The following is a 14,695-nucleotide window of genomic DNA, read 5'->3' on the forward strand; positions in this document are numbered from 1 at the left end:
CAAAATATCATATAGGTACACATTATAATATGATCATTTTTCCATAATAAAAGAAAGACTTCATTGTTTACCATTGTGTGGTTTAGGAGTACTTAAAAAATTTACGAAACACGTTTGGTTCCTCACGACGTGTTCCAACCCAGTTATATTCTTATCTTTAATGCCATCACAAAAAGCCCATTCAATGATAGTTGGTGTCTCTAGAGCATTGACGTATCAGACGATGACATGCACATGATTTTCGTCGATTACTTAATAAAAATTTCGCTTTCCTTTTGTTACGTAATAATTACGAATTTCATCGTTTGTATCTGTACTAATTTGTAACCGATTAAAAATTTGTTAAGTTCATCACTTAACCCTATTTGCGGTCGTAATAAAGATTGTTAGTGTGAGTCAGCGGAGGTGCAAGCACTTGTACCCCATAAGCAGGAAAAAGAACACCGCTAACCCAGTGGCCAACTGGTAAGGCGACGTTGGCCGATTACACCGCCTGTGCCTCCATTCCGTACCGGTCCCGCTGTGCCACCGCCCGCGACGTACCACATTCTAATGAACGCTATAGTTATGAGAGCCTAGGCGAACCATGAATAAGGAGGTCCCACCACCCCTAGGCGCGCATTGTCACACAATGCGTAAGGCAGAGGACGCGACGTGCATCACAATCAGCAAAGAGAGTTTAGCCGGCGAGTGAATACAAAGTCGCACTCGATACAAAATTCATTCGTGCATCAGGACGATACCGGACGTGACACAAACTGTTGAGGGGACATATGTGATTATTGATGAAAAAGAAACAGTGTTTCTTATGCGCGCGAGTGTTTTGCCGTTAGCGAAATTTTGGCATCGATACAACGTACGAAATTGTTGATTCGCGAACTTGCAATCAGTTGATATATCTTGCAATGGTAGCTCGTGAAAAAAATTGTAACAAAATCCTGTGATTTGTGGTGGTTATAGGATACCAAGGACATTTATTTGCCGTGCTTTGCGTTTGATTTTATCTCATTCAGTCTTGATAAGGAGGTAAGTTGGTTTTATTTGTAGCGATATAACAAGTTTGCGTTTCCTGACATCTTATTCTAGTTGACTCGGTTAGCGAGCGTTTAAAGTCGACTGCTCACTAGGATTCAAACAAGAATTCGAGCTGTTTCTAATTGAGATAAACTCTAAGTTTAACCACAAGGTACTTAATAATTTTCAACGAAGTAATGTTTTTTAGGTTATGACATGTTACTAAAATATATATTATTTATCAGATATATAAGCTCGTTTAAATTATTTCTTTTGGCATAAAGATTATCAGTTTACATTTGGTGTATTAAAGTGATGCTATTAAATAAAAAAAATAATTGCATTCTCTTGACGTTCATCATTTGTGATAAAATATAATTATAACAAAATCTTCCTTAAATGCTGATAATAACAGTACGTGGTTGAAAGTAAAAATAAAACATACTGCTAAATAAATGTAGAAAACATACACAATGTTATTTGAAAATATAAATAAATTTTTGTTGTTTGTTATTTTTAATAGTCTTTTGTAAGTAAACTTGTTTATGTAATTACATAATTTACGTACGTATCATGAAACACCTGCTGTATATGCTCTACTTTAAGGGATCCTGATATTAACTGTAGGGTTTCTGATTTCTCAACATATTTTTTTTCTCGAGCTTCGGGAATTCCCGAGCCCGATTTCCCGGGTTTCTCGAGTTGTTCGAGAATTTTTTTAAAACGTTAAAAAATCTACTTAGTCAACTATAAATACAAATAAAAAGAAACACAATTTATAACAAAATCAACACGTTTTATTTATTTATAAGATGAACGTTATTATTATTAAATCAACCAGACTTAACCATATAATTTTTGGGAACATTTATAAATAATAACATTTAGCCATTACAATCAACTGAACAAAATAAAACAAATCACATACAAATAAATCATTATTACAAACAATAACGTGTTTTATGAAAAAAATACAAAACGAATGAACAAAAAGACCTCATACCACAAAAAGTTGATGCCTCTGTATCTTCTGATGCATTCAAAGAAATGTGAATATGTAACACGTGTCTAACTAAACCACTTGTGCTCGAGCCTTTTAGTGATATGTTTAGGACATATAATGCATTGAGCGTTTAAAGAATCTTTGTTCATCTTAAAATATTTCCAAACCTTGGACTTTTCCATTGTCTGCAAAGATTTATAAGTAAATTTTTCAGTAATTTAAAAATGTAATTTGATTTCTTGATTTCTCGATGATATTTTTCTCGTTTCGAAGTTGGCTAGATTTCCCGGGATTTCCCAAGTCGAGAAATCTCGAGAAGACAACCTAATTGGCTGACATCCCTGTAAGAATATTTGTAGTATATAATAATAATAATAACAACACACACACTCAACTTAGCCCCGCACTAGGGAAACCCTGTGTCGCGGTTGTCATGGACTCATGGACTCACGAGAGAAATAAATGTAGGCCATACAAATGTTTCTCCCGGCCCGGGAATCGAACCTCTGCGTGACAGTCCGGCATGGTAACCGTTCGGCCACAGAGGCAGTTAAATATGAAACCAAACAACTTGTGGATGGATAATATAGTTCTTACCCTTGGTATAATAAAGCCACTTGTGATCATACGTCGAAAGTGCTTTTGTCACATCAAAGTTATAAAAGTAATACGAACTATATCGACACTGGAAAGATAAAATAAATGACGTGTATTTTGAAAATACTATACAGTAGCGCGATTTAACGTGTTTTTTTAAGAAAAAAATGACTAATTTGATTTGTTGTATGGAAAAACTGAAACTTTCTAGTTTTCCATATAGGAGAGCGATTTAACGCTTTCCTGCATTGACCTACGCTTTCCTGTAACATTTTCCAAATGCACGATAGATGTTATAGTTTTCCAGGGTCGATATCAAACAAATTATCTAGGTATATGTGATATTATGTAACTCTTCTATTTAAGCATAAAAGAGTTATCGACTAATTTCGTTCGTGAAATTTTCAAACTTCTCTCCTAAAAAACTATTATTTTATAGATGTGGCCTTATTACACTAAGGGTGCGAATTGTAATAAAAATATAAGACCCGTGTGAAACAGCAAAATAATTGTTTGTTTCATACATTTAGTTCCAACTGTCGATTTTTTATTTGCGATTAACCAGAGTCCCCATAATAAAATGTTGTTTGGTTTTAAATATTGGACATGCATTAAAAAGAGGCCAGATTTTGAATTAGGCCTTTATATATTAATATAAAGGCATTGAATAAAATGAATAGCACAAAATTTGCTTAACATAGAAGATTTTAGTAGCCTGGACGAACTCTTTCTCAAGGAGCTCTACTTCCTTGAGAAAGAGTTCGTCCAGGGAAGTATTGCCATTTTACCTATTTCTGCCGCCAAGCAGTAATGTCAGCATTACTGTTTCTCGGTTTTGAAGGGTAAGGGTGCTAGTGAAATTACAGGCACGTGGGACTTGTCAACTTATGTCTCGCAGTGGTAGTGCCCCTCAGATCTTTGCGATTTAAAGCTCTGAATGGCACTGCAACTGTTACGGAAAGGCGTGTGGCTTACTATCAGGCGCACGACTTGTTTGTCCCGTCACTTGATATTATAACAAAAAGAAAAAGTAACAAGGATCCCGCATGAGCTTTTTGTATCTTGTACACTGAAGTTATTATATATTAGGGAAGTATACTATTAATTGCGATAAATTGTAGGCTGTGCACGCTAAAAAAGTACGTACGAGGTAATGAATGGCGATGCTCTATATTGTAACCAAGGGATTGAACTCCTAAAAATTAAGCACACATTCGATTCTGTACTTCTTAAGCAACAATGGAGTAATATTCATAAAACAGTGAACTTGTGAACTATAAATGTGGCTACGTTTAATGTAAGAAATTATGTTTATATGCCTTGCGTTTTCCGATTATAATATGGTTCACTTCTGATGCTCTCGAGGTTGCCATCTTTTTCAGAAAACCCTGTAATCAGCTTCGAATTATTATGTGAAAATGGAGTGGAGCATATATTATTTTTAACAAACATTTTGCGGTTAGAATGAAAATGTTCACAATATTCCATAAGTCTGTTATGTCTGTTTGTTGACCTGGAAACAGTTCTCAAAACAAAATATTACTACTTGTTTGAAACTACAAGTAGGGCATAACTGCCAAACCGCAAAAGCACGGTCATAAGAGCTACAAGATTTGCCATAGAGAGACCAGCAAAGTTAAAACAATAACGCGTTTCGCGTAGATAAAATTACTCGATTCTGGTCGCAAGCTTTGCTTATACATTTCTTTAACTACCTCGTGGCTGAACGGTCACCATGCCGGACTGCGACGCAGAGGTCCCAGGTTCGATTCCCAGGGCGGAAGAAATATTCGTATGGCCTACATGTATTTCTCTCGTGACTTTGGATGTAATTTGTGGTTGTCTATGTGGTGTCCATGGCACCAGCGACACAGGATTTCCCTAGTGCGGGGCTTTGTTGAGTGTGTTCGTCATTATAATTGTTTCTTCGAGTAATCACTGCGACAATGACACCGAATTTGATGGACTAAATACAATAAACTAATATCCGATGTAGCGGCTTATGCCACTACAAATATTTTTACCTTTTTAGTTTTACCGTTTTTTTTTAATTTTTATAATATCAAGTGAAGGGACGAACAAGTCGTGTGGCCGGTGGTAAGCTATACACGCCTGTCCATACCAGGTGCAGTGTCGCTCAGAGCTTTTAATTGCAAATATCTGTGGTGTCTCTGTCACCCTGAGACATCAGTTGACAAGTCCCATCTGACTGTAATTTCACCAGCACCCTCACCTCTCAAAATCAGAACACAGTAATGCTGACATTACAGCTTGGTGGCACAAATAGGTAAGGTGGCAGCTTTCCTGGATGAACTCTTTCATTAGGAGCTCTACTGCTATTAATACCTACTTTACCTGATTACCTGTTTTATACGTTTCGAATTTATTTCTGTTCGTTTTTGGCACCTTTTTAATTATTTTTCATTGATGTGACTTATATGTACTTGCCTTTCTAACTGTCTTTGTAAATATTCAACATTGTGTAACAATTTTTTCTGTCTTTTGTACTTGTGTATTTGATGCACAATTATACTGTTGGGCTGTAAATTTTTCGATACGAAATTTGTGCAAAATCCGAAATCATAATGATAATGATCAAATTTATTTTCGTCTTTAATTAATTGCTTTGTAGATAATTGATAGCAATAATCTTATGAGCTGTAATAAAAAAATCTACCATATTTAAGCGCTGGTAATATCATTACCTATTTTTGCCGCCAAGCAGTAATGTGAACGTTGCGCATTTCGGTTCTGAAGGGTAAGGGTGTTGGGGCAACCGCAGATACATGGCACTTGTCAACTTGTCAATATGTCACAGGGTGACGGGCGCAATGGCAGTGCCCCTCAGATCTTTGTGATCTAAAGTACTGAATGGCACTGCAACCGCTATGGACAGGCGTGTCGCTTACCACTAGGCGCACTTCTTTGGTATAATAAAAAAACAAACAACGTTAGCAAAAATAAAATAATTTTGGTGGCTTGTATAAACGAAATGCTCGCAGTCAATTAGATGCGGGAACCAAAACTTTTTTCGCTTATTCAAATATATTCTTCGCATAAACTGTTTATTATTATTTTAAGCGACTTCAAAAAAGGAGGAGGTTCTCAACTGTGTTTTTTATGCATGTTACACGATAACTCATTTGTGAACCGATTTTGACGATTCTTGTTTTGTTGGAAGGAGGGTACCTCGGTAGTAGTCCCATTTAAATCTGATAAAAATATTCCACCTCTAAGGGTGGCAAACTAGGGAATGGATCCGGTTTCGCGCACTTTCCGGTAACTGATTTCAATAAAACTTGGCAAATGGACATAATTCCACGAACTTTTGACGTCGGTTTTTTTAGTCCTCTGTACTGAGATTATTACGAGTAATTTGTTTTTACGATGTAAAATATAATGAGATGTTAATATTTTACGTTGACATCACAAAAGATTTAAATTTTTATTTATTTTACCTGTTTTGATAGCACGTCATCATAATTTTAAAACATTTCATTGATTTTAAAATTAGTTATGGTTTTTAATTTAGATTTTGCTACCATAATGCTAAGTTCGTCTTAGCCCTGTATAGACATACTTTTCTCGTCATTTGGACTGTCCAATGCGCCTATAAATTGCGAAACAAATAGTTCAGTTGAAAAGTCAGACTATTACGTCTTTGCAGAACCAAAAACATGACTATAAATAAATAAATAGTACTGAGTTTTGTAAATAGTGTATGCAGAATTGAAAGTAAACATTGCCCTAAAAAAACCTCATATAAATTTAATATGCATTTACGAGAATGCAAAATAAATTAATCGAATGTCCAATTTAAAAATTACATCGATATAACATGTACACTCAGTCACACCGCAATTTATGCAAACGGTTACATTATTAAACTGCGAATTTGAACATTATATAAATGAAGTTAGGTACAATTTTCATAAAAGCATTTTGGCAGTTTGTATAAAGAAATATAGCTGTGGTCCAACGTACCTGTCGTATCTGTCGCGTCGCAAAACGCGATGAAATGAGATTGTGGTCATACGCGTGCTAAAGACTGAATCATGTTTGACGAGTTCTGTTCTGTTAGAATCATGTAGTTTTATAAACGACTGCAAAATATTAATTTGCCTTTGAAATATTTATAGTTTGGTTGAAAAATGTTTAACCTAGTAATTATATGAAATGGATGACCGATTATATTACCTAAGTAGGTGTTCAGCTACGAGCATTTAGAAAGTGGTGTAAACCGTTCTCTTACTTGTATTTCAATTGTCATCTAAATTTAATTTAGTAGCTTTAATAACGCACACACTTAACATAACCCCGCACTAGGGAAACCCTGTATCGCCTATGCCATGGACACACACATAGACAACCACAAATTACACCCAAGCTCACGAGATAAATAAATATAGGCCATACAAATATTTCTTCCGGCCCGGGTTCAATTAACCTGGGGCCTTTGCGTGGCAGTCCGGCATGGTAACCGTACGGCCACGGAGGCAGCTATCTACACTAAACATGTATATTATATGGTGTATTGTTAGAGCGCTTCAGCATCAGCGGCGCGTTACTATGGCTGAATGGATCTTGATCGATGTTAGGGCCAACGCAAACCTGCAGACGGGAACGTAGAGTAGGTACATTAAATTTATCAATAAATTAAATTATCAAAAATATTTTATGATATTTTAAAATTTCAATGCTCTAAGAGTGTGGTTTTCACTGTGTTATTCAAGAGATACCACGATAACACGGTGGGAATGCGCCGATATGCGACGGAATCCACTGGTATGCGTCGGAATCCACCGATTTGTCCCAGAGTCTGCCTGAATGCGCCGCCGGGGACAATTGGTAGTCGCTAGAGCTACATGAGGCTTTTCAACTTATGTCCCTGACGGAAACAGCGGCACTGCCCTTTGAGCGGCACTGCAACTGTTATGGGCAGGCGTCACGCTTACCACCAGACGCACGACTTGTTCGTCCTGCACTTAGTATCAAAAAAAAGCAGATTTGTTACCGACCTGCGCCGAACCGCGTTCGTACGAACGTACGAACCGATGCGACACGGATAACGTCTTTTTCGCTCTTACGTTCGTCAACATAAAGTTCTCTGTGACTGGCTTAATGCGATTCCGCATCGATACGTGTGGTTTATCCTTTAATGCGAGAAGTGTCGTAAAACAGAATCGCCTTAAGTTGATTACGCGTCGTTAATTGTGACGACTCCCTTATTAGTTGCGTATGCTTGAGATCTTCTGCGTAATGTAGGTAACCAGCTAACTAAATAGTTATATCCTCAGAGGACGAACGGTTGCCATGATGGTTTGTCACGCAGAGGTCGCGGGTTCGATTCCCGGGCCGAGAGAAATATTTGAATGGCCTACATTTATTTCTCTCGTGAGTTTGGGTGTAATTTGGGGTTGTGTATGTGTGTGTCCATGGCACCTGCGACACTAGGATTTCCCTAGTGCAGGGCTTTAATTGTGTCAAAAAATAGCAGCTATGCTATAACGCCGTATAATCTAATTGGCAATCGGAGCACTTCCACTTAGGTAGTTATCATAAGGTTTTAAAATATGCACATATTATAAGCACTGTAATTTAAGTACATACATTCGGAAAACATTGAACCCTGTTTAAGAAAACCGACAACACAAATATATTTTTTCTAAATACGTACTACTATGAGTATGAAAGTTTAAACTAGGGAAACATTATGAGATTACGACTTCAGTGGCCCAACCGTTTGCAGTGGGCACTGTGCGGAGGTCCCGGATTTGACTCGTGATAAGACCAATCTGGGAAAGAATAGTTCCTAAATTGACGCTTATCTGGGTGTTCCCGATAGTGCCCCGGAGTAATTTTCATTGCTCTGGTACTCATAGTACAGGTTTCCAAGACCAGGTTTGAAAAAAAATGTACTTTAATTATTGTCATTTCAATTTTATTTGGTACGGATAATATACACAAGAAAGTAGCTTTTGGTTGACTAACCGAGCTAGCTAGCCTTTGTTATCCATAGTCAAACTTGTTTGTAGTTGGACTAACGATGGCCGGTTGAGAAGGGCAAGGCATTGCCTCAAACGGCCCAATGGGGTCAATTTCAGACGCTCTGTGCCAGGGGTTCCCAAACTTATTTTGTCTACTGCTTACTTTGAGAATAAATTATTTTTTAGGGCGCTAAATTTTTTCTTCATTTTTTCACCTACTTAAAAACCACTATAACTTCAAATTATTAACTCGAAATTAAATCATGCAATTTCATCGTAGCCACATCTTCAGGTCGCCAATCCCACAAAACCTAAAAACTAAGACATTTAACCAGTGCATTCTACTAGTTATGTTCTACGCATCCGAGACGTGGCCATTAACAACAGGTCTCATCCACAAATTCAAGGTCGCTCAGCGTGCGATGGAGCGAACTATGCTTGGGGTTTCTCTGATGGACCGAATCCCTAATGAGGTCATATGCCAGAAAACTAAAGTTAACTAACTAACCGACATAGCTCGCAAAATCAGTAAGTTTATGTGGGAGTGGGCCGGACATGTCTGCAGGAGGGTTGATCGCCGATGGAGCAGACTTGTTCTGAAATGGCGACCACGCCAAGGAAAACATAGTGTGGGTCGCCCTGCGGCAAGATGGACGGACGACCTGAGAAAGGTGGCTGGCGGCGGCTGGATGCGGGCGGCACAAGACCGGGAGAGTTGGCGTGCTCAAGGGAAGGCTTATTTCCAGCAGTGGATGCATGTAAGCTTATGATGAATTTCATCGTACACTGTCGTGATAAATCCTGTAGAATAATTGTCCTGATTTTGTGATACGAGATATCGTTTACTTAAAAGTAGGCCCGTCGGCAACGTTGGCACAGCGCAAAAATGTAAGATTGTGGATAATGCCATTGTCGGTCCTTTGCCTCTGGACAAGCTTTTGCAGCCATAAGCTAAGTAGATAATAACGCAAAATGGTTAAATAAATCTGCGTTCACAAAAATGACAGCTTCGCATACACACAATTCTATCTAGCAGAAGTGAAAAATAAAGATTCTAAATTATTATAACTAAAAATCAAGGTTTGAAGTATTTAAAAGTAAAAAGAAATGAAGAACGTATTTCTTGCATAAAACAAACCTATAGGTACTAATTAAGTATTTTTATTTTTTATTCAAGAGTTACATTAAATATGAAAGCTGTGCATATTCTCTTTTCTAGATCAGGCTTTGCTTACGTACTTCCAAAAATATGTGCCAAAGGTGTCAAACCCAAATTCTTTGTCCTGAGAAAGTGACAAACGTATGTACATTGAATGTTAATCGATAGTGACAATTCGAATTAAATCAATGAAGATCGATTTCCATCGATTTGCAGGTGGACAATTACGTGCAATGAATCTTTAACGAGTGTAAGTCACTATTTAAGGGAAAACAATTAGAAAATGATGGGTTTTCGAACACTTTGCCTTTAAAGAAGACCTTAAACAAAGGCACTACGACGTGTGAGGCGGTGAACTAAATTGCTATAATCTAGTGGGCTTACTCGTTGAAAAATAATTTGGACTATATCCGTACGTTTATGTATGTGTAGGTTAATGTTGGACATATTTTTCGTGGATTTGTATTAGACTCATCGTCCATTTGTTGGTAGGTCAATGACTATACCACAAAAAATTGTGACAATATTTGGCATCCTTGGTTTAATAAGGCCACCTCTGCAAAATGACACTACAAACGAACGAAACGACATTATTAAACATTTTATGCCTAATTATGTATGTAATAAGAGAGTTATGAATTGTTATATATACATAATTTTGTTTCAAGTGTTATTCATCAATTTTTAACAGATTTCAAAAAAGAGAAGGTCCTCAATTCAACTGAATTTTTTTGTGTGTATATGTTACGCGATTACTTCGGCATTTGTGAACCGACTTTGATGATTCTTTTTTGTTGGTAAGAGGGTACTTCATTATTGGTCCCATTTCAATTTGAAGACCCTCCACCTCTAAAGGTGGTAAACTAGGGGATTCCGGTAGTCGATGTCAATAAAACCTGACAAATAGATGTAATTCCACGAACTTTTCAGGTCGGTTTTTTTTATAAAAGTGTTATAATTTATTTGTGACATAACTCTACTAGTTTTGCTATAATTATTAATACAAAGATTGAACACAAAGAAAATTCCTTCGACCCGACAGGACTCGAACCTGCGACTTGCTATTCCAACTGAGCTACAAATCGAGTTAGCAAGTCGACGAAATTGTTCTGTGTCTGTTATAGATTTGTATTAAGTTTTTTCAGCGTTCGTATTATTTTCATATCATGACTTTCATGTCATAAAACACTTTTTCACTTCTCATGCTCTTAAAGTTCGTATTTAGGCTGGGTATAGGCATAAAATAGGATTTTATGCTCTAGTGCATAAAATAAAATCGTCGTTTAAGACAGAGGCAATGACACCTGCGCCAACAGCCACGCGCACTAGAACTTTATAAAAGAAAGTATTATTTTTATTTTTTTAATGCGTGTTATATTACAAAATTAAAAAGTAAGTAATAGTAATTCTAATAAGTTATAAGAAATAGAAATACATAAAAATAAAATCTTGTAAAATATAATTGAGCATTATGTAGTCCGACCTGAGTCACGCGTAGAAAAAAGTAGTACATTGGCGTGATTGTTGTAATTTTACATTCAATTTTAATATAATCGTTTATTTGTAGTATTGCTGTTTAATTTCTTCGCAATCGAAGTGAAAAGCAGAGTGTATAACTCGTTCATAAAATCCATTTTACCTTGATTTTATTTTTTATAAAATGACGCGTTTTATGCACTTATTGTACAATCTACTATTGACGTATATTGTCGGTCACATGTGGCTTTATAACCCAGGAAACCAATTCAGTGTAGTGATAGCAATTTTTTGTGGTTTTTTTGAATCTATCTGACTGGTTATAAGTCCTATATTTGTGGAAACAGGTTGTTTAAGACCGCCTCCGTGATCGAGTGGCGTGCACACCGGTTTTTCGTTGTTTCAGATTTCCATAACACAAGTGGTTTAGCTACTTACTTTGGGATCAGAGCAACGTATGTGATGTTGTCTAATATTTATTTATTTAAAGGGTGTAAATTTAAAATCATTAATTAGGAGGACCTTAAAAAAAGGTATCAATATTGGGTGGCGAGTCTTTAGATAAATATTGGCTTCGATCATTTACATACATATATTGGGATGTTGACAGTACCTTATAAAGTATAGTTTACTGTGCGCGGCAAAGCACTGTCCGTACAAACATATTGAAAGCTTATTGTCTATTGACTAACATGCAATAAAAAATAATATCACAGCAAAAATAATACACACTAGGTCAAATATGTTCATTTTTAGATATATAACTGTACCATAAACATCACATGGGTGTGACATCTAATAAATCAGTCAATAATTTAAACGATAGTGATTTGGATAATAATATTCGTAGAAAATAATATTACACTATTAAAAAAGTACGCAATAATAATGTTTTTATAATGTGAAACTGTTGGTACTAACACCATTAATCACAAAAGCAGAAAGTACTATACTAAAGGCCCGATAACTGCCTCCGTGGCCGAACGGTTACCATACCGGACTGCCACGCAGAGGTCCCCGGGTTCGATTCCCGGAGAAATATTTGTATGGCCTACATTTATTTCTCTCGTGAGTTTGGGTGTAATTTGTGGTTGTCTATGTGTGTGTCCATGGCACCCGCGACACAGGGGTTCCCTAGTGCGGTGCTATGTTGAGTGTGTAAAAAAAAAAAAAGTAAAATAAAAATAATTATAATGTTTTTACTGTTTTATTTTCATTGAAATTACAAAAAGAAAGTTTTCTTTAAATTGGTTAACGGAAAGTGGGTGAAATTTAACAAACCGGATTCACTCCCTAATTTGCCACCCTTAGAGGTGGAATATTTTCTTCAAATTTGAATGGGATCACTATTGAGGTACTCCACAGACCACATAAATTTCTTTCTTTCGTGAGGTACCCTTTCCAACATCGAGTATAAAATCAGAAATAAAGAATTGACGAGTGTCGTCAATTGTTTCACTTTAAATCGACCAGTTTAACTTGCGCTTTGCTATAATGGACGAATATTGCAAAATTACGTATTTAATATTTAATTACCGATAACATGTGATTTCGTTCGTTTTGTAATGTTTCGCTGTTTTTTCCACACCACCGAATGGAACAGCCCCCATTGTTAGATATATTATCTTTATTACAATAAATATAGAATATTTTTGGAATATAAGGAGACGTACCCACAGGCCAGTTGTTGGCAGTTGTACTATTTCAGTTTTCTAATTTGTGATTTCAGCGCAAACGAGAGTTCATATTTAAAACTAATATAAGACCCTCATTTACCTGATGAGTTGCCAGGGATGGATGGCACTTATTTTGTCTCTATTTCTGGTGATATACTCGATACTTTCCAATAAAAAATAATATCATTGAAATCGATTGAAACTAAATTGAGAAGATCCAATCAAAATGTGTCGTTTAAAATTCGAATACCTAATATAAGAAATTGGTAACTTGATATTGGCGACGATCGCCATAATTTTTATTTCCTTTATTTTTTTCTATCTTCTAAGATTTTTATATATTTTTACAAAGTTGATGTTGGTAAAAATTTAAAAAGGCCACCGCATAAGCAAAAAGAAGGACATTTTATCTGTCAATGATGTGTATAACGGCCATATAACGGTTTTTTAAATAGTAGGCATAAAGCATTTCTCACATTTTAGTACTTTCGGTATGTTGCGTAATTTTTTGGTTCTGAACGAAATTTACTACATCAGTCGGTCGTAAGATGTAAGGTCTTTTGCGGATATGAATACCCTTCAATGCTGAATACGGTAGTGGTAATTTGTAGTAGAAGAAGGCAAGGCGTAACCTATCAGCGAACTTATTATACTATTACAATTTCGTTACGAATAATTTAGGTACTTCTGATTAGTAGGAAGATGTTCTTGAAAAAAAAACACAAAATAAAGACATTGGCAGGAAAAAATGAGACGTCGTTACGCCTCCGGTTTGTTATTTTTCCGATTTTAATAAATTTTGGATCACCTTTCTTTTGTCGGATATCTATTTATTTATTTATTGATTTATCTATTTATTTATTTATTTTATATATCTAGTCTATTTAGTACTGTTAACAAGTAAAATGTTACAAGTTATGCATGAGACATTAGTTAACAACTCCCGTGTGCCTGTAATTTTCCCAGCACCCTTACTCTTCAAACTGGAACGCAATAATGCTCACATTACCGCTTGGCGTCAGAAATAGGCAAGGTGGCAGTACTTTTCGGTACGAACTCTTTCATAAGGACCTCTGCTACTGACTACGATACTCCAATGGATTTCTTATTTTTTATCATTCCTCAACTCTACATTTATCACACATAACAGTCAATGATTTTGCAGCTTGCCATAACTTGAAGTTGAAAGAGAAATATAGAATGGTTTTAATTAATAATATAGTCACGTGCATATGTTTAAACTTTTCATATGTTTTGGATTTTTTAATTATCAATGAAATGATCTACAAATATCTTTTTAAGCAATATTTAATTGGGTAGAATTTTATAAAATATTAGGTAGCATCATCGGAGATTATTTCATCATAATTTTTTTGTTACGTGTAATACATATTAATACAAGCATGAGGTTGTGTACAACGTGTGTTGTATGTGTGTCGAACACAAAAAGATATACTTAATGTAGAATTTACAATATCTCGGCAAGAAAACTTGACACCGGTAACCGATCACGTCTGCATGAATTTTGTATTCCAATTTCCATGTCCTAAAATAACTACATAATAATGTACGGTTACGAAAGATTCTTACTCTAAATAAAGAATAGAGGAGATAATACATAATAAAAAAAAATTAAAGGGGAAAAAAAATTTACATAAAATTTTTTGCATATTGCAAAATACATATAATATATGTATATATAATAATATATAAGTATTAATATATTCTTGACAAAAGAGGCCCGAATACTGCACGAGGGATCGAAATATTACCTTTTTGTCAC

General features: G+C 35.8%; 1 protein-coding gene across 2 annotated transcripts in view; it reads left to right on the forward strand.

Moving 5' to 3' along the window:
* The first annotated feature begins 518 nt into the window (after nt 1–518).
* The window catches only part of LOC113230960, a 37,170-nt gene continuing 22,993 nt past the window's right edge, over nt 519–14,695 (forward strand). For both annotated transcript variants that reach the window (XM_026465073.1, XM_026465074.1), the window contains exon 1: nt 519–1,026. The gene's annotated coding sequence lies outside the window, so the exon portion shown is untranslated. The remainder of the gene's footprint in view (nt 1,027–14,695) is intronic.

This window comes from Hyposmocoma kahamanoa, unplaced genomic scaffold (genome assembly GCF_003589595.1).
Source record: "Hyposmocoma kahamanoa isolate Upper Pololo Valley unplaced genomic scaffold, ASM358959v1 64, whole genome shotgun sequence".
Classification (NCBI taxonomy): Eukaryota; Metazoa; Arthropoda; class Insecta; order Lepidoptera; family Cosmopterigidae; genus Hyposmocoma; species Hyposmocoma kahamanoa.